General features: G+C 39.5%; 2 protein-coding genes across 3 annotated transcripts in view; both read right to left on the bottom strand.

Annotated features, from left to right (window-relative positions):
- The window catches only part of tkv (thickveins), a 357489-nt gene that overhangs the window by 4131 nt on the left and 329170 nt on the right, over positions 1-24188 (bottom strand). The window lies entirely within an intron of this gene.
- The window catches only part of TpnC25D (Troponin C at 25D), a 115171-nt gene that overhangs the window by 76553 nt on the left and 14430 nt on the right, over positions 1-24188 (bottom strand). The gene's annotated exons all lie outside the window — the stretch shown is intronic.

Here is a 24188-nt window from a genome sequence, read left to right as displayed (position 1 = left end):
AGGATATTCGTTAAGTCGACGTTCTAAGGCCAGGATTTTGTTAAATGTGCGTATGAGTAGTCACATTTTCTGCGACTGGCATTATCACACAGCTGAATGCCGAATTTGAGTGTGTGTGACCACTGTGAGTTCATCATCACCATCACAGTTGACTCCGAAGAATAATTGTGTTTCTGTCTTTGATTTCGATGTTGACAATATTAATTACAATTTTTTTATTATGGTACCACTCTACTCAAGCAAACAAACATCTAGGCTAGGCATGAAGTAAAAGTTGATTTTCACCATAAACACATGACAAAGTTGTGCTCCTTTGGTTGCCTGATGGATCCAGTTGTGGTTAGAAGGTATATTGTAATTCAAGGTTTTCTAACAATAGCATTAGCATAGTAACTGAAAAACGCTCAGATAAGTTACATTTCCGTCCTAATTAATTGGGAACTCTTTGAAAGCTCGCCGTATTTAGCGCAGATTAGATCGAAAATAAGCAGAAGTTGTACTGCGAAAGACTTTGATTGAGTTGTTCAATTTTAGTAGTGCAATCTGCTCAACCAGTGTAATGAAGTCTTTCAAGTAAAGATTTGTTTTTGCTGTAGGGGTAAGAGGGGCATAGAGAACAGGTGGGGCATAGTGAGCATCCCGTGCACCAGCTTGGACTTCCGGCCGTTCGGAACAAATTGGTTGGTGGTAGGATCAATATCATAATGATATTGAACCTACTACCAGTTGATTTGTTTCATGCAGCTAGAGATCCAGGGCTAAACTGCGGGATGCTCACTATGTCCCACCTGTTCACTATGCCCCTCCTACCCCTATGTATTAATCAACACCTCTTGGAAGATGTAAAATGCTGGATTCCAAACCTCGTGACGCGGAATGTGCGGATTCAAAATAGGGTTTTTTTTGTAATAACCCCGAAATTACCAAATTTCCATTCCACATCTGGAACGGAACTGAAGGTCCGTTTCTGTTCTGTGACAACAGGAAATTTTTAGGTAGCCGATCAATTTTTAAAACGGTTCCATTAGTCGATTTATCGAGCTATAGAACATTGACTCATGCAAAGTTTACTGAGTTAACAGCAATAGAGCATTTTGACGTTCAATCCAGACATATTACTGCACCATCTAAATCAAATAAGTGCAAGCAAGGGGGGAACTAATTAGTGGGAAAAGAATGAATCCATTCAGATCATTAAACGTCAAAAAGCTCTATAGCAATGCCATGTACAGGCAATAATAAAGTATACACTGTGATTTATTTGTCTTAAAAAAAAAGTTCTGTTTCTTTTCAGCATGTGCATCAACATTTCTGAAGGGGTTTCAATATATTTTCAACCGATTAAATAAAAAAAAAAAACAAAACAAGTTCATTGAACTTCAGTAAGACGCGTTTTTCTAAAACTTCTCAAACTTCATGCAAACTCAACCAATCAAGCGGAAAACTATGTCGATAAATATTGAATATTTGATCCACCAGTAGCAAAAATTTCAGCAACTTGATGCAAATTACTGATAAGTTACATCTCTTTGAACATTTTTGGAAACACAAAAAAAAAATCCCTGTGCAAACTTTATTATTGCCAGTACTGTCTATCTAACCGGTTGATCTTTGATCCGCGGCTGTCAGCTCGCGCCAAAACCCAAAAACAAAACTTGTCAAACTTCTTTTCAAGTCGCGTTTTTCTGCTTCTCAAGCCGAAACCACGCGCGCCTACAGCAATACCGTAAAACGGGGTGGAGTTGATCACTACACCGATCAATTTTCGATTCTCAAGAATCCTTATTTAGGAAATAATTTGTTACGAAATAATTTATTTAGTATATCATTAGGTTGTATTAAATAGTACTTTTGCAAAGTTTTCGAAACGATGCGCTAAATGATGTAATATACAACTTTTAGCTGTTCCTAAAAATCCGATCATAATCTGCATTTATTCTGTGTTCGTCGAAATAACTTACTTTACTTCATTTTGGATCGCTGATCCGAAATCAGCTTTCGTTCAAATGAAAAATTTATAGCGAAACCGAACCTTTTGTCAGTGCGAACCTCAACCTGAACTAGGTTTTAAAAACAAACGAGCAAACTGACATTTGTCAGAAAACAAGCAGACTCAATCTTGATACCCGATCCAGGTTGGAACTGAATAGAATAATAAACTAATTCGCTATTAGTATCATAAAAATGATTTCATGTGAAAAACTGATATAAATTGCCTACATCTAGGCGTATGTTTAACTATTTTGCGATGAAATATGAATTTTATCGCAAACCACCACTTTTGTAGAAATGTTAACACCAGATTCTTCTTCAGTGAACCCAAATCACGTATAAATCCTGCATATTCTGCATATTCATATTGCATAAAAACCTGCATGATTAACTTCACCCCAGAATTGAAAAATTTGCATTTTGAATCTAATATTAATTCTAAAAAATAAACTAAACTTGCAACATAAAAAACAAAATTCATACTTTAGAAAAGCATTGGCTAGTATAGGTTAGAAAGGTATTATTGCGCATTTCAAAGTAAACTGGACTAACAAGCGTGTTTTCACTTATTAAAATGTGTGAGTTTACATCTAAGCGTTTTGGTGTCTTCGGTGCACCAAGCAATAAGTGCTCCGAAGACACCAAAACGATTTAACGAAAACGTGCACTTTCCATTTTGGGGCAGTCCAGTTTCAGCTGTAATCAGCAATAGTTTGGTTGGAAGCATATCTAGGTTTATCGGTAAAACGTAATCAGCTTCCCTCCGTTTTACGGTACCTACTCTGTGAAAGGAGTCCATAGAACAGCCGAGGAAGCAATTTGTCAACGCAGATCTTCGACATGCCCGCTTGTGTTTCTGTCACCACAATCGCTATGTGCTTCTCGTTTGTACGCAGTTTCGTTGTTCTCCCACACGGTTTTATTCATCCGGAGTCTTTTATGTCAAATCTCTATGTTGGCTATAGATGAAGCAAGGCCCACTCATCTCAACCGAACGCCAACGGAGATGCAAAGTCCGCAAAAGTACCACAGTATTAATAGACTCAACTGGACCCTGATGGACATACCGCGCGCGGATAGGAGAAGAACGAGGCAACTCGTTCTTCGTCATCTCCTACTCATACGGGTTGACAGTTACGTGCAGCAGCTCGGCTTTGAACTGACTGAACGATGTAACGCGCGCGCGAGGCAATAACATTGGCAAAATAAACAACAGTCCGAGAGTTCGTCGTCGTCGTCGTCGTCGTCGTAGCCGTTGTTGTTTTGAAGACCCACCGACCGCTCAAAGTATAACATTTTAAGTGCAGCAAAGTGCGGCCTGTTGTCTCGGGGATATAAGCAAATGTAAACAACGGCCAAAGAACGGAATGTGGCGTGGGTGCCATTTTGTCAGTCGATTCAGCCAACGTTGATGCGATTTGACAACGTGAAGTCATGGTGGCTAATAAGTGGTCCTCGCGAGCGCTTGCAAGTGACGCAGATCAACTGTGACATTGTTGCGTTCTGTCAAGCAGAGCAGATTCCTAGGAAATGCAGCACCTATGTTTGTACTAATTTCCCTCCTCTTCATGTTCCAGCAGCATGTGTGAGCAACCTTATCTGACCGTATAACGTTGGTCTGCTATTTATTTCCATTCAGTTCGTTGTTTAATCAACGGCCCTGGGGTTCGTACTGAGCGTCGTTGAGAGAGGAAGCACACAGTCTCTCGTTGAAACACGCGCACGGGGAGGGGGTAAAAGTATAAATATTATTATTTGTTTACATAGGTTTTTACTAGCATTTCCTCACATCATGCAGAATGGGAAGTCTGTACGGAATGAAAGGTATGTTTATATTTGGTAGACCGATTGAATTCGAACCGTTGTCGTTGATAAGCCGATGATGGCTGGGCTGCGTAGAGTTTTAAGCAGTTGTTTCGCACAGCAGGTTGGACAACTGTGGTTTTCCCTGTTTTTGAAATTGCAAATCCATCCAGAGCACTGCCGAAGCTTATCGTGTTGCCTAACATTTAAAGTTCCTCCACACCCAGGTGACGGTAATCGTTTCCACGAATAGCTGTTTGTTGATGATCACACAGTTCTTCGAGTGCAGTGATAACATTGCCCGTTATCGTCAGCAGACCGAACACTCCCTCTCAAGGTGTTGTGATGTGATAACAAACTGACGCACTGTGTCAATTGGACTGCGCGGAGTGTGTGATTGATAACATTGAGGTTACTAAAACAGTTTGACTTTCTTCTTTGGTGGATCTTAAAGCTAATTAGCAGAAAATTCATCAAACTTTTTGACGTAGTCTCAAGACCCCGGAGCGCCGATTTCGCCCCACCGAAGAAAAACTACGCTCGATTTGATTGATTGTTATCGATATCTTGTACAGGGTTTGTGTATCTCACACACACACACATATACATCATCGTATGGTGGCTTACGCAGATGATTGAATCAACGGCAATTTGGACAGCTTTTGGCACCAGCATTCTTGGCATCGCACTGTTCCGCAAGTTGCTTCAGACGTGATGCCCGGCCCGGTACATGATCGATCACTTCCCAATCGTACACTGAAAATATTTGTTCGTTAATTCTGCAACATTCATTTAATAAAGATGGGTGTTGTAGATAAAACATTTTTTTTTGCACTGAAAAGTATTTACCACTGCAATAACACACTGATCTAGTTTTCCTACCTAAAATAACGGTGTCGAAAAGTGCTGCTACTCGACACTCTTTTGAGTGCATGCAGCTCGATGCAAAATTCGATCTTTTCAGCACAGCATATTACATGTCGTTAGGATAAATCCCTGGAGAAATACGGATCCGTAGGAAAAAATCACAGAAGGTAAGACTTTTATTTAGGGATTTGTTTTGTTTGCTTAGTTTGCTTTTTCTTTTGCTGGAAACAAGTTTTTGAACGAGGTAATGAATCACTTATTAGTGCGCTTTGTACCACCGCTCATCACTTTAATGTGTACACAGAAAAAAAATACGTATCAATCAATGATGTTCATGGTGAAGTATTGAACATCAATAACTGATAAAAGTTGATTGAATATTACAGTCATCAACATGATTTGTTCTCGAATTCTGTGTACATCGTACAACGTAATATTAGGAACGGAATGACTAATGTGCAGCAGTTTTGATGTAATATTCAACAACTTTTTTTTTCTGTATATGTCAGATGTGGTATGTGCCTCCAGTGGGATGCCTTGACCACTTATCATTTTCAAGAGCTGACATCTACTAACTAGATGTGAAAAAAAACTGGCATCACTGATAAAATTGAAATGTGGTGGCTTGCTCAATGCTTCAGTGGCGCCACCATGACAAATGCAAGCACATTCCCAACTAAAACATTATTTGCGATGAATGTGTTTGTGAGTGTTATGTCTGTTTGTCTGTGATATAACGTTGGACGTCGGAATATTGACGATAATAACAATTGAATCGTACAAATTAAGAATACCAATAGATGAAGGATTATCTCAACTGTCGATGGTGTTATTACTTTGCTTGTTTGAATGATCGTTTACGAAAAATCAGCATTGGAAGTCCAAAGTGGCGTACATATATATCCGTAGTGATTTGAGATTTGGGCGTAATTACATTTGTAAACAAATACGTCAATCACCGATTTCTCGCGAATAAAACCTCAATCTCGAAAACTAACAACACTCTCAGGTAGAGGATTTATTGCTCTGTTATTTGGTATAGTTTGTTAATGAGATTGAGCTTTTATTCGTGAGAAATCGGTGATTGGCGCGTTTTTTAGAAAAGCAATTACGCCCAAATCCCAAATCACGCCGGATATATAAAACAATTATCAGCAAGACAACCAACGAATTTTTCGGGTCCTTTCGTACTGTTTTTTTTTTATAAAATTAACGAATGTCATACAAAATACAAAACCCTTGGATTTGTTGACACGAAAAATTCGTATTCACTTTACAAAACATTTGTTCCTTTTTTGAAATAAACGAAGCTAGCTTCATATGAAGTACGAATCTATTTTGTAGCAACAAACAACGAATAGATTCGTGGAACAAATTTTATTTTCCGTGTACCACAGATGATTTCAAACTAGCACACTGACAGTGTGTCAAATGGTGTCGATTCCGCTCTTTTTTTCTGTGTACACAAATACGCCCACTAGATACAGATTTATCAGTACGGTTCATCATAACGTATTTTTCGCATATGGATTTCTGAAGTTGCCTTGTGCCTCGCATTCGTCTTTATCCATCACAGAAGTAGCTTTTTGTTTCGTTTCTGTAGAAATCTGCATCCGCACTCGCATGAACAACGGATATCGTTTGTACCATATGAATTATTCATGAACCTCTAGATACCACCATCGTCCCGCGAAATTTTTCGGCGGTTTCGTATACGCATCACAAACACACACAGCCAACCAAAGTGCTTCGATCATAATTAAAACGTTTCTTATTAACCAGTTTTCAACACCTCAAAAGTACAAAACGCTTTCGAATACCCTTCTCACCGTTCACCCTAATGAGTTTTTATCATAAATTCTTCACTTTATTGGAGAGCCCATTTATCGCGCAATCGCTCCACACACAGCGTTGTTACAAAATTGCCCCGAAAAGAGCGCAAATAAATACTTAATCCTTAAAATTACAACCAAACCGCCAATTTGAGCGGCCTGTAAGCGACAATCGAACTTTGTGTCACACGCACGAACCGGTGGCTCCGGACGATTAGCAAATCGGTTCACCGACGAAACGAGAAACTTTAGCTATTTTGTTGCCCAGTTGACACTTACCCTGCGGAGCAGTGATTTATGATTGCTGATAGCGGATAAAATCGCGCAGCCATTCATCATCATCATCTGGTTCGCCGCGTGTTCGATAAGGGGGTTCAGAACTTGCCGAATGTACCGCGCATGCGGGATCCGATAAGTTCTTCGTTGGAATAAGCCAATGGCTCGGACTTGGTAGAAATATATCATCTAGTCAAGCAGATTATTTACATCACTCAAAATGGGTCGCAGATCCTCCTCGTGGCTGAACGCTAGAAGAGGTCATTTGTCATTCCGATGAGATATACAGGTGTAAATACTTTGCTTTACAATGTTTGTCCCTTTGGAACGAATTTAGATGGTGCCGGTGAACGTTTTGCGCTGAAGAAGAATTGCTACCAGTTTAAGGAGACTGCCGCTCATCACGCTGGTCATCAGTCATCATGGTTATGATAAGGGGACGAATATATCATTTAGTAACCGTTGGTCAAAAATGGTTACCTCAAAAGAATGCAAAGAATTCAAACTGAGCATTGCATTAGGTCCTTAGTAACATTGATCGATTCTCTTCATGGACTTTCTCTTTCGTTAATAACTTGGGTATATAACGGTTTCTTGTAATGTTTGTCGTATTAGAAGATATATAATAGCTTCTTTCGTCGATCTGTGAGCTGAAAATAGCTGGGAATGTCTTAACATGGCTGTGAGGATGTAAAGAGAAAGTCGACGAAGAGAATCTGTCAATGTTACTTAGGACCTAATGCAATGTTCAGCTTGAATTTGTTGGGAATTTGTTGGGATAAGTGGAAGCTTTTTGTTTTCATCCGATCGTCAAGATTGTGCCGCCCCAGGTAGGTGCTATTATGAAAATTGCTGAGCTTCGTCGACTGGGAGCTCACCAGCTGACGGAGAAAAACCTACAATTTGGTACAGCAGTTAAGCGTTCTACCGAAGAGGCTGAGGTGTTATACAGAATCCGTGAAACATCGTCAACATAAACGGATGTTCAGTGATAACGAGAAAGCGTTCTGCAAGCACATCAGTCACGGAAAGCCAGACTTCAGCGACGGTCTTCCGGACATCGGCCAAGTCACCAACTTTTGGTCGAAGATATGGGAGGTAATGTTCTTTCAGGTCATGATTGCGTTTTCCTTGAAGATGATTTTATGACTTTTGATAAGTCATCAGGAAGCTGTAATTACTTATTGTGGGGCAAAAAGTCAAGTCAGAAATGTCTAAACGCATTTATTTACTCCGGTGCCGGTGTTGTATAGTGGTAAGCGTGATTGCCAAAGGGCCTGAGTTCAATCCCAGTTAGCGCAGTCGGGATTTTCTGAGGCACGCCTTCCTTCTGATGGGAAGTAAAGCCGTTGGTCCCCGGTCCCATGAGTTGATGCGTTGGTACTCAGTACGGAAAACAAGATCTACGGAAAACAAATCAAGGAAAACAAAAACGCTAACGCTAATGCTATAAATAGCTAGATCTTTTCTACTTAACTTTTTCATAATTTACCCGTCTAGCAGAGAGATGAAAAAAAAAAAAAAATTTAAGCCAATGTAGCAAAATGGTGTCTTGGCCTTAGGTTTCAAGATTGCAAAAAAATGGCAAATTATTCTCCATAATCGTAGATAATTTAATGATTTCAAAAATTTGAAATATTCTTATGAGTCTCAGAATTTTGGAATGTAGGGGAAATGTCTCTAATATTGGCCTATGGATCTAAGATTGGGCCCATCGCTAAAAAGCTGCTATTTATCAATTTTATCTACACACTTAGAAATACACAATTTTACACGTGACGGAATCTATCTTTGACATAAAGGATGAGACGTAAACAAACATGTCATGTAAAATTAAGTGCTCTGAGACTGAAAAGTTCGTTACTCGACGAAAAGTACGTTTTACTGAGCTGAATTTCGCATCTATTATGACTCAATTTTATGTCAAAATTGACGCTCGTATATGTCAGTATCAGCCCGAACAAAGTCCAGCATCAAAATGACAGCAAATTAAAATAAATTTTTGATATCAACATCAAACTGAAATCATAATTTGATTTCAGTTTACGCAAATGACAAATTTGATACCTAATTTTGTTTTCATTTTGCTGTACATTTGCTCTTCAAAAATATGTTGTTGCGGGTTTGTTTTCATTGCCTTAGCATAACATCAAATTAAATACTAGTTTTGTTATCAACAGGAAAAATGGATATCAAATTTAGTTTTCAGTTTGCTCTCACTGATAGCAGAAATAGTTTTCAATGTGATGTCACAGGAAGATTTGTTTGCTCTCAATTTTGATTTTTTAACCGTTAAAACGACCAAAACGACAGCAACCTGAGTAATCATTATCAGCGAAATCACAACATCAAATTTAGATTTCAATTTGATCTCAGACTTTGCTCGGGAGAGCACCTAAATTCGCATGGTTTTTTTTTTTTAAGTGTGTAGATGAACGCGTTATTGGGACGTTACTAATGGATATTTTTGGTTGCTATTGAAAATTTAGTCGTTTCCTGAATTTATGTATGGGCCCAAATTAGGGACACTTAGGCCGACATTACCTGCATTTCCTCTATCTAAGTTATATGCAAATTATTGGAAGGACACAAGGCCGAATTGATAGATAGAGCTTGGAAATAATTTTAGAAAGCAATGAGATCTACAAACATTTGAATGTTCGGACTGACATTTTGCAAGATTGAAGATTGTTTCAAGAGAATTCCTATTAGAAAGTATACGAATTTTGAGGGAATCTCAAGGAGTTTCCGGGAGGGTTTAACAAGAAATTTGAAGATTATTTCCAAAGAAACTATGAATAGTGCTTCAAGAGCATCTGAAGAAATTTTTAAACAAATACTAAGCTGTGTGTCAAGAGAATTCCAAGCTAATTCCAAGAAATCCTCTTAAGGGCATTTTGAGTAGATTTCTGCAATGAAATCCAATGAAATTTTGGGAAATTGCATTTCCTAATTATAAATGGCATTTCAAGAGATTTCCGAGAAATATTTAGAACGAACGCTTAACAACATTATGGATAGAACCAAAGCAAACCTTTGAAAAATCTCCAAAGATATCCAAATAGGGGAAATGGCTCTAATGTTGGCCTATGGATCTAAGATTGGGCCCATCACTAAAAATCTGATGAACGCGTCATTGTGACGGTACTAATAGATATTTTTGGTCCCTATTGAAAACTTAGTCGATTGCTGAATTTATATATGGGCCCAAATTAGGTACATTTAGGCTGACATTACATCCATTTCCCCTATGAGTAAATTTAAAAATTGTAAAAATTTCAAGATTCCGGGCACAGAAATTCAAGAGCCAGGATTAGAACTGGTAAATATCACGGCCGTCATGCGACAATGAGAAAACAGGTCCTCTCACTATCACGAGACGAAACTATCTATCATGAGCTTTCTTATCATTCTTCCTCAATGATCAAGCACTCATGAGAATAATTCAAGCTGAACATTGCATAGGTCCTAAGTAAAATTGACAGATTATCTTCGTCGACTTTCTCTTTGCATCCTCACGGCCATATTAAGACATTCCCAGCTATTTTCAGCTTACAGATCGACGAAAGAAGCTATTATCTATCTTCTAATACGACTAACATTATAAGAAACGGTTATATACACAAGTTATTAACGAAAGAGAAAGTCGATGAAGAGAATCGATCAATGTTACTTAGGACCTAATGCAATGTTCAACTTGAATTCTCTTAAGGTTTTGACATCAACATTTCTATCTGATTTAGATGAATTTAGGCAATCAATAGTATGTAATCGGTAGAGTGAATATATTTTTAAAATTTCCGCAATAATATCAATAAATTAGCTAGTAATTGTGATGATCACAAAACTGTCACGTTCTGTCATGACCAAAAAAACCGATAAATTTTTTTAGAAAATCTCTATCGTGATTTCCTCATCCAGTGATAGTGCCAGAAGTATCTCTGTAGAAATTGCGTGAGTTCTTTTATTAAAAATTACATTTACCAGCCTTGGCTAGGATTATAAAAACTCTCCGATTGAGAACAAATTTCAAGTTCCTGGTCTTAGAAAACTGTTTCAGATTATGGAGCAAGAACTTTCAGAATAGTAATGTAAGGTATGTGAGAAAAATCCTCTACGGACGTGCATTTTATATCTCATAAATGTAGACATTATCTAAAATTTGTGACATGAGAAGTTTTCAAGGATCTAAAATTATCAAAAATATCTGTACCTCTTCTGGTTTTTTAGATACCGTAAAACGGGGTTACATTGATAGTTTTTTTTAAGTATATTCTAAACATTTTTTACAACAATGAATGTTTTTCAAATTTTACATTTTTAAAACAAGTACTGAGGATCCAAGAGTTAATTCGTTAGTAATATGTTGAACGAAAATTAAAGCATTTGCACTATTTTTTTTAGGTTTTGTGACCGAGCTTCAGTATTTTGATTTGGGGTTACTTTGATAATGCTCGATGAATGTAGAAAAAAAATAAATGAAACTCAAACAATTTAGTTCTTTAAATATGAAATTTTGAATGAGTATATAATCAGAAAACTTCATAAGCAATTAAATTAGTGATGGCTGTATGAGAAATACATTTCATAAGTGATAGTTTGAGTGCTTTTTCAAAGAGGCGAAAAACACGAAAATTGTTTTTTGATATGTTTGTAAAATATGTAACATATACTATATAAAAACTATATGTATACGATATCAACGGAAATACCCTAAGCTACAATGATTCTAATTTGGAAATAGCGCAGCGAGTAAATTAAATCTTTATATTATACTATCAAAGTTACCCGCATTATCAAAGATACCCCGTTTTATGGCACGTAAGATTGTTGTAAGAAGACTTCTAAAAATCCATGTTTTGCCAATACATTTTCTGGTAGCCATTTCCCGTCATCAATATGTTCTACAAACCTACTTACATTATAAAGAGAAGCCATTTTGTCGTTGAAAGTAAGTTTGTATCTTTTATATTTTATGAGCTGTACATGGGTTTGACCCATGATGTAGCAATTTCAGATGAAATGGGGCTCTAATTTATGGGGCTATTTGTGGACTCTACAAGGAATCACCTTAAATGTTAATAAATTTTACACCGTAGTTGCATCGATTTGCGGTCATCGATAAAGTTTTTGCTTATGGTTTGTTAGCTAACAAATCTTTAGATATGAACAATATTAAGCTATGACAAGGAAATAGATCTTTTTCATCGATTTCTCAATAAGCCCATCTATGGAGAAAACTATTGAAAACTGATGAAAGTATATAGATTGCGCAATACTTTCGTTTGAAATGCAATTAGTTTGGTATGCCCGATTTTGCTCGACTTTGAGATGTTCCCAACTTACAAATTGAGCTGATTAAAAGCTGAATAAGTTATATTTTAACTGCACAAGCATATTTTTGCCAGAATAATCTCTTATTCAGCTATCAATGTTTGTTGGATTGGTCTTATAAAAGTACAAAGAACTTATCAAAATCTAACCCCCTTAAGTACTCATCCTTAGGTAAAAAAATCAAGATCACAGGAATAAAAAATGAAACTACAATGTGCTGTGTTGCATTTTTATACCTGTGATCTTGACTTTTTTTACCTAAGGATGAGTACTTAAGGGGGTTAGATTTTGATAAGTTCTTTAGTGGAAATGACACTGATGAAGACTGCACATTGTAGTCGAAATAAGTTTGGATACCAAAATTAATTAAGTGGAATTAAATGGAAGATAACCTTTTTTGCTGTTTTATTTAGCGAAATGCTAACAACCCAATTTCATTACTTCATTCATATCTCGAAAACTGTAAGAGATAGAGAGTTGGTTTTTCTACAAAAATGTTTGTTTTAGTAGTATATAAAACTTTTCCAAAGGCACCATTTTATATCTATATCTATATCGAAATTTTTTCCCATCTCTCTTTTAGGTAGATTATTCATAAAAAAGTTAATTTCAAAAGAACGATCTAATCATGTCCGCAAACTTCTCCAAATACATAGTATGTCTAAGATGATCCGTTTTTATGTAAATAATAAAAATCACGTTGTAGCGCTGGAGAGACTTTATATTTTATCGAAAAGAAAAATAAATTGAGAGTTTATGACTCTGACGATTATGTCTACCATTAAACAATAGCATGTCCGAAACACACTAATCGATTGTGTCCAAAAGGACACCACAAGGAAATAAAAACACTAATCGACGAAAATCGGAAGAATTAGCAGACAGAAGAGCAAAGCGGTGTAAACTAAGCTAAAGCAAATAATAAAAAAAGCCTCCAAGATAAATTACATGAAAAGTATTATTTGGAATACAAGGGCTCAACAGATCAATTCAGAAATGTCACAGAATGACTCCTCCACTTAAACAGTACTGTAAACATTCAAAGCTTAGATTTGAAATACTGTTTAAGAACATTCATAATCCCAATACTCAAAGGATAAAAAAAACAGGCGGTGGCGGAAGCACGACTTTGCAAGCGACTCATGCGTCAGGCAGTCGTAAAATCAGACTATGCAAATTTCGCTTTTGAGCAAACATGAATGACCACCACCACCGTCACCTGCGAAGCAGAACATCCCGGGTTTCTCCTCTCAGTTGAACCTGGCCGGCGCAACTCATTCGTGGTCGCTCTCAAGACAGCAAGGAGGACCCGAAGAGCAATCCATCAATCTCCCACAGACCGACCGACCGACCGACGACCGTGTACACATCCGAGCAGAATGACGACGGCGACAACATGACGTTGATCTGTTTCCTCGCGCGTGCACTTTACGGCGACAGAAAACGTCCATCGCGTACAAATGGACGCAGAATGACTGAAACTGGTAAAAATAGAAATCCTGTTTCCGCCGAAAATTAGCCAACATTTAAGTCCGACGACGACCAACAACACTTTCGGCGTACCGAGTTGTCGCCGTCATCGATCGCGAGATTTCATTCATTAAAATTCGTTCGTGGAACCCCTGGAGGGTCTGTGCGGCCACACTCGACTTGCTTCTTCCTGACCACGTTGAATGACCGTTTTGGAACAGAAACTTCAATCTGGTTCAGGTTGCGCAGCGCGCGTACGATCAATTTGATGGATCTCGTTCGAAGTTTTAAAATATGGACAATGATCCGACTTCGTTGACAGACTAAGGCTGTTTCATTATGAATGAAACGAGATGTTGTGAAACGTTTAAAATAACGTCTCGCGTGACACATCCTACGCACTTTTTACCGCATCAACCGAATAACAACAACAAATGAATCTAGGTTACTACAGCCACGCGGCCACGATCCACGCGTTGTTGTTGATGATTGCTAACATCTTGGCTTTAATCGGCTTGCGCCGCGTCGGGCAGTTTTTTTTCTGGTCGCTCACCACGAACGAAAATCAATTAAGCAGTTTTACATATTAATAGGCTCTTGGTGCTGGTACCCAGGAGGCTGTGCAGCACGGTCAATCGATCGATCGACGACGGATCCTGATCGGCTATTCCATTAATAATATTACAATAAATTACGACAAGATTATGAGCAATAAAATGATAAAGTGGAGTTTCGATTTTGACGTTTTTTTTGTTCATTGATGGGGAGAAGGAATTACCAAAGCGGTGCTCGTGGTTTTCTGCTAGCTGTTTTTGGCGAACATTTGAATGGAATCGAGCAAGGCGACAACATGTTCGCGATGAAGCCATGCTCGTTGGGATCTCCTTCTACGGGGTGAAACATAAATTAAATGCTATATATGGAGAAATGTGAATTGGTTAAGGTCACGTGTCTACTGCTGAAGATGGCGGAGATAACCAAGGTAGCTGTGCTCTTGGGACTTGTTTGTTAATGTTTATAGAAAGTAGGTCTAAGCAATGTTCAATTTCCTTCGATCGCCAAAAGGACACACCTCTAAGACTAATAATAGCTCAAAACTAACGGCGATTCTGCTAGCATGGGGTAGAAGATCGGCCCGGATTGTGCGTAGATCGAAGATTAATTGCATCGTAAACTAGATTAAATCACGCAGAGCAACTCGGTCGTCGTCGCCGTTGTAGGTTGTTTACGAAACCACACCGCGCTGCAGCAATCCGGTTGCAGTACGCGTACACAGAGTTCATATCACATCACAAATTAATAATTATTTTTCTCCCGCGTCCGGAATCGTACCTCCTACTCTCCGCGCATCGTCTCCAAAGACGCAATTCATGCCGCGCGTCTCCATCTCTTATCAAGATTCTCGTGAAACGCGTATGTATTCCTCGCACGTTGTCAACCGTTTTTTGTGTCTTTCTCCATACTACCGGGTCTTCCAATGAAGTGGCAGCGTCAGCGTGATCACTCCGCTTTTACGTAGAAGTCAAAGATTAATAACATTGCGCGCTGAAACGGGCAATTATAAACATATGTGAAATCGCGTCCGTTTTTTCTCCTACCCGAGATACCTCCCCCTGTCCCGGTACAACCAGTACAGCTGTATTCGTCCCATCGAAACCGTTTCGATCACTGCTACAAACGAAACACCCAGAGTGTGATCGTTCACCAACACAAGGCAACCAGAATGACAGAGAAAATCAGTAAAGGAAAGAAAAAATCTGGTTTACCTTTTGCTACTACTCAGGCAAAACTTTACTGGATCGCTGTTGCTCGAGATCAAAACACAAACGGCCCCAGAAACGACAGAAGAAAGAGATCGTTCTCGATCGTGCGAACGCGCAGGGCTTTCTTGTGACGTAGTCGTTGGCGATCGCTCAGCTGCTGTGCTCATTCATGACGACGTTCACACCAATACTTTGCCAACACGGTCTAACCCGGAGCTAGTGAGATTAGAGATTATAATTAATAGCTGTTGGGAGCGACCTCCCAACCCCTTCCCCCTTCACCTACTCGAATGACCGCGCTAGTAGCAATAGTGGTTTACGAACTACTACTCTCTAGAGAGTGAGCATTAATCGGATATTAATAGCTGTTTAATTTTATACGCACATGTACCTTTGGAACATAACGTAGAAGTCGAAACCAATACCAGTGGGTCGGCGACGATGACGATCACACTACTTACACCAGACATCGTCGTCGTACACCGGGAACAACAGGGGGTGAAGCAAAACAGCACTCATGCCGAGAGGTGAAAGATAAGAAACATCATTTATTGACGCTGGAGGACGCGTTGCTGCTGCTGCTGTTGTTGTCGTTGGTTCGAAATGATATGTTGGCTACCTTCCGCTACCCATACTTGTGCGGAGATCATCACGACGGAACACACGGTGCGCGGAATTGGAAAGGTGATCGATTTATGGAAATCGCTGACGCGTTTTGATCGGCAGGTGATCTCCGTCGTGTGAGCGCGCGAGCGATGATGGCTGTCAATGATGGATCAGCGAAATCGATAAGGAAACTTGATTGGATTGGAGTTGCGACTGTCTGGCGTTATGGGTCGTTGGACCTCCGTTCAAGGCGGGTTAAACTTTGTCCAATATGATCGAACATTATTTGGAAAAGGTAAAGTTATTTGCAGGTTCATAGGCGAAACTGATTGACCTGTTGACCATAGTCCTTCCAAAATTTGATAACAGTCCCTTGAGATACTGTAATAGGGAGTTCCGATTGAAATCTGTTAGTTCATACAATTTCCAAACAAATATTCCTAGCAGAGCAAAAGCTAACAAGAGTTTAATACAAGCTGAAAGGTTTTTTTTTTGTAAGTTGCGGAAGCCGAAAATCGTTCCTTATAAGTTGCAGGAGCCCGAAATCGTGTCTTGTAAGCTGCAGAAGCAGAAAATTTGTTCTTATAAGTAGAGATAGCCGAAAACCGTGTCTTAGGGGTTGCCCAAGCCGAAAATCGTTCTTGATACATTTCAGAAACCGAAAATCGTTTATTAAGATCTCCAGAAGTCGAAAAAAAACTATTAGGCTGAAAGTGACCTAGTGAATAAAATAAAATTTCAAAAAATGGTAGTCTCTGAGACATCAGTTTTGGTTACAAAAAGCTCTAGTCGATGACATGAAATTTGAAAAAATGTAGGAAGAAACTTTCAAAGGTACTAGAAAGAAATTCCCGATAGAAGGGTGGAGAAACTACTTGAAACATACCGACGACACATGCAGTTTGAAGGAAGCCATTAAAAACTTTCGGGAGCGGTCGGAAGAACTTCTAGGGAAGTCGGATGACATTTCCTGGGGAAGCCAAGAGGACGTCGGAAGAAGCAAGCAGAAGAAGTCGAAAAAAAACATCGGGGGAATTCTCGAGAAACTTCCAGAGAAAGTCGATAGATGATACTTTTGAGAACTCGAATGAATCTTCCGGTTGAAGTTGGGATTTGCTTCCTAGTGCAGACGGAAGAATTTTCCTGGGAAACTTCGGAGTAAACTTCTGGAGAAAGTTGGAAAACTTTTCCGACGGAAGTCAGATGGGTTTCCGAAGACAACGGAAAGAACTTCTATGATAATTTTGAAGAATCTTCTAGAAGGAAGTGAGAAGAAAATTAGAAGACACTTCTTAGGGATACTTGAAGGACTTCTAGGGACTGGAAGGATCTTCCGAGGACTGTTGGAAAAAAATCTCCAGTTCAAACGAAATATTAGAGGGAAGCCGAAAAAAGTTTCTAGTAGAATACGGAAGAATCTACCAAGGGAAGTTGCAAGGGATGTTTGATAACAAAAACTAAGCAATTGAAACTATTAAAAAATAACATTCTCGTGAACCTCTATCTCGAACTAAATTAAAAGATCTCCCGATTCCCTGGAATAAAAAGAGTCATCAGCTGTTCCCAGGTAAACAAGAAAAGGCCGGAAAATTAAAATACTAACTACAACCGACCTGCAAAAAACAGTAGAACTATGACACGTTTAGATATAACTAATTTTATACGTGAATTCAGCTCTGGAACGATGAAACTTAAACACACATTTTATGTGCTCCGAGGTCGAAAAATATGTAAGTCGACGAAAAGTATCTACGAATGAACTGCATTATTATGATTTCATTGAATTTATGTTAAAAGTGACGATCGTATAAATCAGTCCGAAAGTACCGAAATTTACATGAATTTTTCGTAAGGGGTCAAGCAAAAATTACGTGAGCACTTTTTTGGTATTTTCAAACCAAGCAAAGATGTGACTGTTATGCTTTTATGGGCAGTAAAGTGGAACAATTACTGAAACAATAACAAGAAAACTCAAACAACAGCTCAGAGAAAACCTGGACCGAAAACATGCTATCAATTAACAGCCGGCCCTCCGATACCTACATCTCAAGGGTACCATACTCAATCAAGCGTAAATTACCTTTCGCCAAGAAGTGATAATTACGGCTCCACAATTCCTCATTATTCTCCCCGTCGGTTGGTCCAGTCGTCGTCGTCGTCGTCGTCACAGTGACATGCTTTGAACAGAGTAGCTTTGTAGCTGATTACCTGCGCACAAAGCACACAAAAACGGGCATCAACTAGCAACAACAATGGGGCTTCCCAAATGTTTGATCAACAATTTATCACTGCCTCTCTAAATGGAAGCACCTAGCTGCCATGGCTGCTGTGGCATTCTTCTTGTGATATGTTGTTGTAATTGTTTGCCCGTCAAATTGAAGGTGCAAACACTTCGACGCGTTCACTCGTCTGTTTTTTCCCCTCGAAGACGAGAGGGGTTACTAATTTGAATTCCGGGTAATTGATTCTTCGCCAGTCAGAATTCTCTGCAGTGTCGTTTTGTCACTCTTTGACTGCTGGTCCTCCATGGAAGCCATTTTGAGTTTGTCGAGCAAAAGGGGTCATAACTCTGCGCACCCGCGTGTTCGTTAGCAACAGCGGTCGTGACTATGAATTTTCATAAGAGGTTTGTAGCAAATATTCTAGCTTACGATCATGATCTCTCCGGTTGTAAAGTAGCTGCTGTCCTGCAGCTACTGTTTGTTTGTGTGGGAGTCGTTCGCCCTGCATGTAGCGCAGAGATTAATTCAAAAACCCTAGGCGGTGAGAGTACGACTACCGTTATGAAGGGAAATCTGTGATCGATCACTTTGCGCGGACTTTGGTCGGTCTGGAAGAGTGGGCACGCCTGCAGTTTTGAGTGATTGCAATCGCTTGATGTCGACCATATGGTCATGCTTTATTGACACGTGTGTGCTGGTGGTGGTACACCAAGCGGGCACTATATGGAGGCATCAATCATTAGAACCCCCGGTAAGCCCGGATCGAGTCCGTAATTGGTAAACAAATACCGAGTTGAGATTTCCGTATTTGGAAGCCCGCATGGCAATCGACAAGCGGCGACGGCGAGGGCGGGCGAAAGCAGAGACTGACTCGTAATTATGAAAAAGTACCCCCAGATCGTAGGGCTAAATGGATATTTTAATCATCGAATGACAGATTTTCTCGATCGAATTTGACTTGATCCACACCGATAATGGTTCAAATTACGCAACGGCTCTGCACCACACCACTCAACTCTACTGACATACTTTTGCTCGCCACAATCAACATCACATGCTTTCCTACTTTGTTTCTACGGCTGACGACTTTCTTCACGCAAAGTCGCAAATTGGATTTGAGCAAATGACGCGGGAAAAGTGCTCTATTTATATGTTTCCCCATCACCTCTTTCTCTGTCCCCTCAGATGAACTTCCGTTCACTCCAGCAACAGCCGGCTGTGTTTATTTTTGTTTGAAGAATGAGAATGCATTAGCATTGCCTTTGGCAGATCGCACAAGGCACATGTGTGTGCTTAAGTATGGTGAACGCTCGAAAACAATGTTTCAAGCCTGATCGATTTCCCATGCCGCGCTCATACTGCACCGCTTCTGTACGTCAGGAATCGTTGGTCGAGTTAGTGGTTGGAATTGGAAAATATCATAAATTTCAATCAATTTTATGAAGGTGTGTAGTATAGCAAACAAATGGCATGGCAGGGCGACGACGGCCTTGAAATGGTGAATAACAATCGAATATGGTCCGGCAGTGCGTGGTCGCGCAATCTCCCATCAGCAGCCCGGTTAGCTTGATCACCCTGCTCACTGCTGCCGTTGGCAATTTTAGTTTCTTAGGTAGATTTTTGGTTGATTACCAGCAGCAGGTCGTGACTTACCTGGAAGAAATAGAGACAGAGAGAAAAATAAATATATTTGATTATGATTTACAGCTTACACATTGATTTAAGAAACTAGATCAAGATCACTTCACCAACCAATATCGTTCGTTCCATTTCCGCAACAGTTAAATGCATAACCTTATTTCTCTAGCTACCCACCCTCAGAAGTAAACAAAACAAATCGCCCACACAACGCCCCACGCACACCCTCCCCATTCCATCATCCGAAGCGCACATAACAATAAATTTTCCACCCATTCGCTCAATTTCCCACTTTTAATAGTCCATTGTGAGTGTCGTGCCAACGCAAACACGGCCACAAATCCTGCTTTTAATTATATCTGTATACGTATTCTTACGGGGGTCCACGTTCAAACAACACCCCCACCCACACAAACCGAGATCAGAGTTTACCTTCATCAAGTTGTGACATTTTGCGAAACCCCTCGTCAACCAACGACGACATGGGACCCCTAAAAACCTAAATGATGATTGCTGAAAATTACTCTTTTATTGGGCGATAAATAATATTCAACTTTGACTAGGTCTGTTCGAGAGTGACAAAATTAATGAACCTCTCCGCCGACATTCGCGACATTCGCAGTGAGGTTAAGGAGTTGACAGAAAACGATTTCGTTTTGTTTCGTTTATCTTGTCGTTTTTTAGTTGGTTATTTACGACGGAAAAGGTGAAATATGCCAAAATGAACCACAATCGGAGAACGAAAGCACTAAACGAAAAAAAAAGATGGTTTACGACCTTGGACCGTATAGGCAAATTCCGTTAGACCTGTCGCCATCGATGGGCGTCCGATCAAGGTCTGCCGGTTGCTCTCAAAAAAGGTAAGCGCTTTATAAGGAAGTTGTTTATCTGCGAACGAAATAAGTAGTATCAGAAACATAATTGTCCGTCAAATAAGTGGTCAACGAGGTGAGTAAAGCAGGGCTAAGAGAAACAAAGCACGCTGCGGGGCAGTTGGAGGAGACGAGAACAGCACCGGTACAAGACAAGAGTTCAACAGCAGCAGCTCCCAGAAATCCATTAATAATAATAATAAAAATAAATAACAACAGCCATAATAATGATAATGTAATAATTGCCGAATTAAGAAACAGTTTAACATGTTTACGAACGCGCGAGCAGTGGCACAGTGGAGTAGCAAAGTGCGACGACGAGCACCCGGAGGAGGAGGAGAAAAAATCAATAACACATTAAGTTTTAAGGCGAACTGCGATGATGCTATACGAACGGGAAAGGGAGAAAACGCGCGTATGGAGCGCCATCTGGTCGAAGAACGTCAAGTCAAGAGGGTCACTTGAAGGAATCCTGCTCGCCCCGATGCTCGACGATCGACGACATCGTAATTACTGGCGGAGTGAAAGCATGGAGGCGCGTACATACGACGACGTCTCGAGTGGCTACGGGTAAATCACTGCTGCTGCTGATGCAGCGTCATTCTCCGAAATGGACGCACTTGGGCGTGCATCAGCAACGAGATCAGCGCGCGATCGTTTGGAAGAGGATAATTAGTAGTCGTAGCTAGCTCGGTGCAGAAAGGCATGATTGATTAAGTGTCGTTCAAGGAGGCTAATGATTAGGTACTGCCCAGAATTCACATTATTGTCTTATTTTCACACCTTAACGACAGCAGTGTGCATCAGAGGACAGTTGAAAGCACTGTTTACGGCCAAGTAGGTGGACTTCTTCACATTGTTTATTGTTTATGCGCGACAAGAGTGTCGCCACAGCCAGCCATCCAGCCGGTCATTATGAACCAACCAACATTCCGAATGATTATGATTTCGACAGCCCACGGCAGTAGTCAGCCGCGTGGGTTGTCGGAACTTTTACCAACTCCTACGTTCGGAATCGAAAAACTTGGTACCCGCTTCGACCACGAAAGCAACCACATGCTGCGTTATCATATTACACGACAAATCTCATTCGATTCTCGCTAAGCTGACGACTTGTCAAAACTCTCAGCGGGTCAGGGAGATTGGTAAGGGTGTGCAAAAAATAAGCCTTCCAGAACGGATGGCTTATACTTGTAATACTCAGCAGTAGCACCCAAACCGCGCGTGACTGTTTAGTTTTGTGATCCGCCGGGCAATGATCGGCGAAACGCGCGCATAAATTTCATCACGAGCGATCATCATTCATGTTCCCGGAAGCAATCGAGAGAGATTGTGCCATACAATCGAGTCAAATAGTGTGAGTCACTTACCCCCAGCGAGGATATCATCCGTTAGACACACTGATATATGTAAATTATTTTTATCGTTAATGGAATTTACAATGATCAATATGTCATTTGGACAGCTGCAATGATGCAAATGTCCAAAACAGTTTGTCGTATTCTGATATCTAGATTATTAATCATTGATATTGGAAAATCTTAATACCAATGAACAACCTAATGAGTGAAAAAAAGGAACTTAACAAACTGTGAAATATTTTTAAGGCATGCTTTTATCTAACAAACATGGAAAAAATCGTTTAATTTAGTGTGTAATATTCGCTCATAAAAATTAAATAGCATCTCATTACAGTAATGCCAGATTTCTTTGAGGTTAATTCCATAGTGAAGAGCTCGGTTAAAAGTTACTAAACATGATTAACTCCATATATTTGGACCATACATTGCATACGTCACGTGGAAATCAGGAAAAAAATAAGCCTCTATTCTTCTTACATCACAGAATTCTAAAAGATTTCCTATCCCCTTTGAGCTAGGCTTACCATACCTCACTTGATCAAAAAGAGTACTCATGTTTAGTTCACAAAGGAGTACATGAAGCCGAATTTAAAACGGTTTGGAAATATTTATAATTGGAATTGGCTGAGAAGAGCGTCGAAAAAGAACTGGGTTTGAATCCTTGAAAAACGCACCGAAGTAAATTTCACCTTAAACACAGAGCTTTTGCTAAGGAATAAACTAGTTTTAAACATTCAGCTTGAGAAAAAATATAATGAAAAATTTGGGAAACCAGGCAAATTTTTAAAATAGATTATCTCACAAAGCGCACAAAATCGCATCTTGAGATTTTCAGAGAAAGAAACCAAAACAATGCTGAATGAGCTGCTAAATAGTACATTAACCTCAAGTTGTCAAATAGTACAGTACACCCTGCTTAGCTCACGACGTTCCATCTAAGGAATACTCATAGAATTCTTCGTAAGGTTGGAATCACGAACATTGCTCTTTGAAGATTTCGTTAATAGGGTAAATGTTGGCTTCGGCACCCATTGACTGTTTTCGGCAACCAAAATTTAAACGTTAATTTCACTATGTTTTCTTATCAACCCACTTCCCTGAATGTATCCAAACGATTGTTTAGCCTGTCAGCTTCAATCTGATTATATTTGTACGATCGAGCAATCCAGTAATGCCACATTTTTCTTCAAATGAAGCATACGCACTACAAAATGGGGTCGATTTCGAGTTGCCGATAATAGAACAGCTGGTTAACACGCAGTTCTAATGGGAACGTTGCCGAAGAAAAAGAGGCTGCCGACAATAGTCACACTCACCTGAGAAGTTTGGAGGGTTGTAAAAACGCTTTCAAAACGTTTTGAAAAATTCTGTCGATTGGAATGCATAGAGAAACAAGCAGCAGATGAATGTAAACAAACAGACACGTCATATATGTGCGTGACGCTGAGAAAATGCTAATAGAAGTGCGGACGCTGCTTAGATTGACGAGAATACGTAAATTCCCCTATGTGAATTTAGCGTGCATTCAGTTCAGAATTTAGATAGCTGAAAATCCATACAAAATTGGTTCAAACCCAGGACCATAAAAATATAAAGTAATATTTAAAAACTTTTAATATTTTTTTTGAATTTTATGCTATACACTTTTCAAGTCTAGAATCAAAGTTGTCAAACATTGTATGTTTATGATAATGTTTAGGTAGCCTCTATCCATGCCTATGTCATTTCTAAGCCTCTGAATTCATCGACTCATGGCTAGTAATAACTTTTATAGACCCACCATTCCTTTGAAACCAACAGGATTGAATCATTTGCAATTCTGATGTTTAACTCTTTAAAAATAGTTAAAGATCAAAAAATTTTATTTCACTTTTGAGGCTTAATATTTTTTAGAAGAGTGTTCCATAAACTGTTTTAAAATTTCAATTTGATTCGTTATGGTTCAAGGTTAGGTTAGCTTTATATATGGTTTAAGAGTTTAAGAGGCAAATCCACCGGACCCAAGTGGCAATCCTCTTCAGGTTTATCTGGAAGCCCCTGATGTGGTTTGTCATAACACAGGTAACCAACAACCCAAGTAAGATTTTAAGTTTTATGAAGTAATACAAAGCTACTATAAAACAACATTCATAAAACCCTGGTCAAGGCTACT

This window comes from Ochlerotatus camptorhynchus, unplaced genomic scaffold, assembly GCF_037179485.1.
Source record: "Ochlerotatus camptorhynchus isolate MF236.1 unplaced genomic scaffold, CSIRO-AGI_Acam_v1.1 ptg000211l, whole genome shotgun sequence".
Classification (NCBI taxonomy): Eukaryota; Metazoa; Arthropoda; class Insecta; order Diptera; family Culicidae; genus Ochlerotatus; species Ochlerotatus camptorhynchus.
Note: the sequence above shows the minus strand (reverse complement) of the source record. Positions and strands in the feature narration are given on the sequence as shown.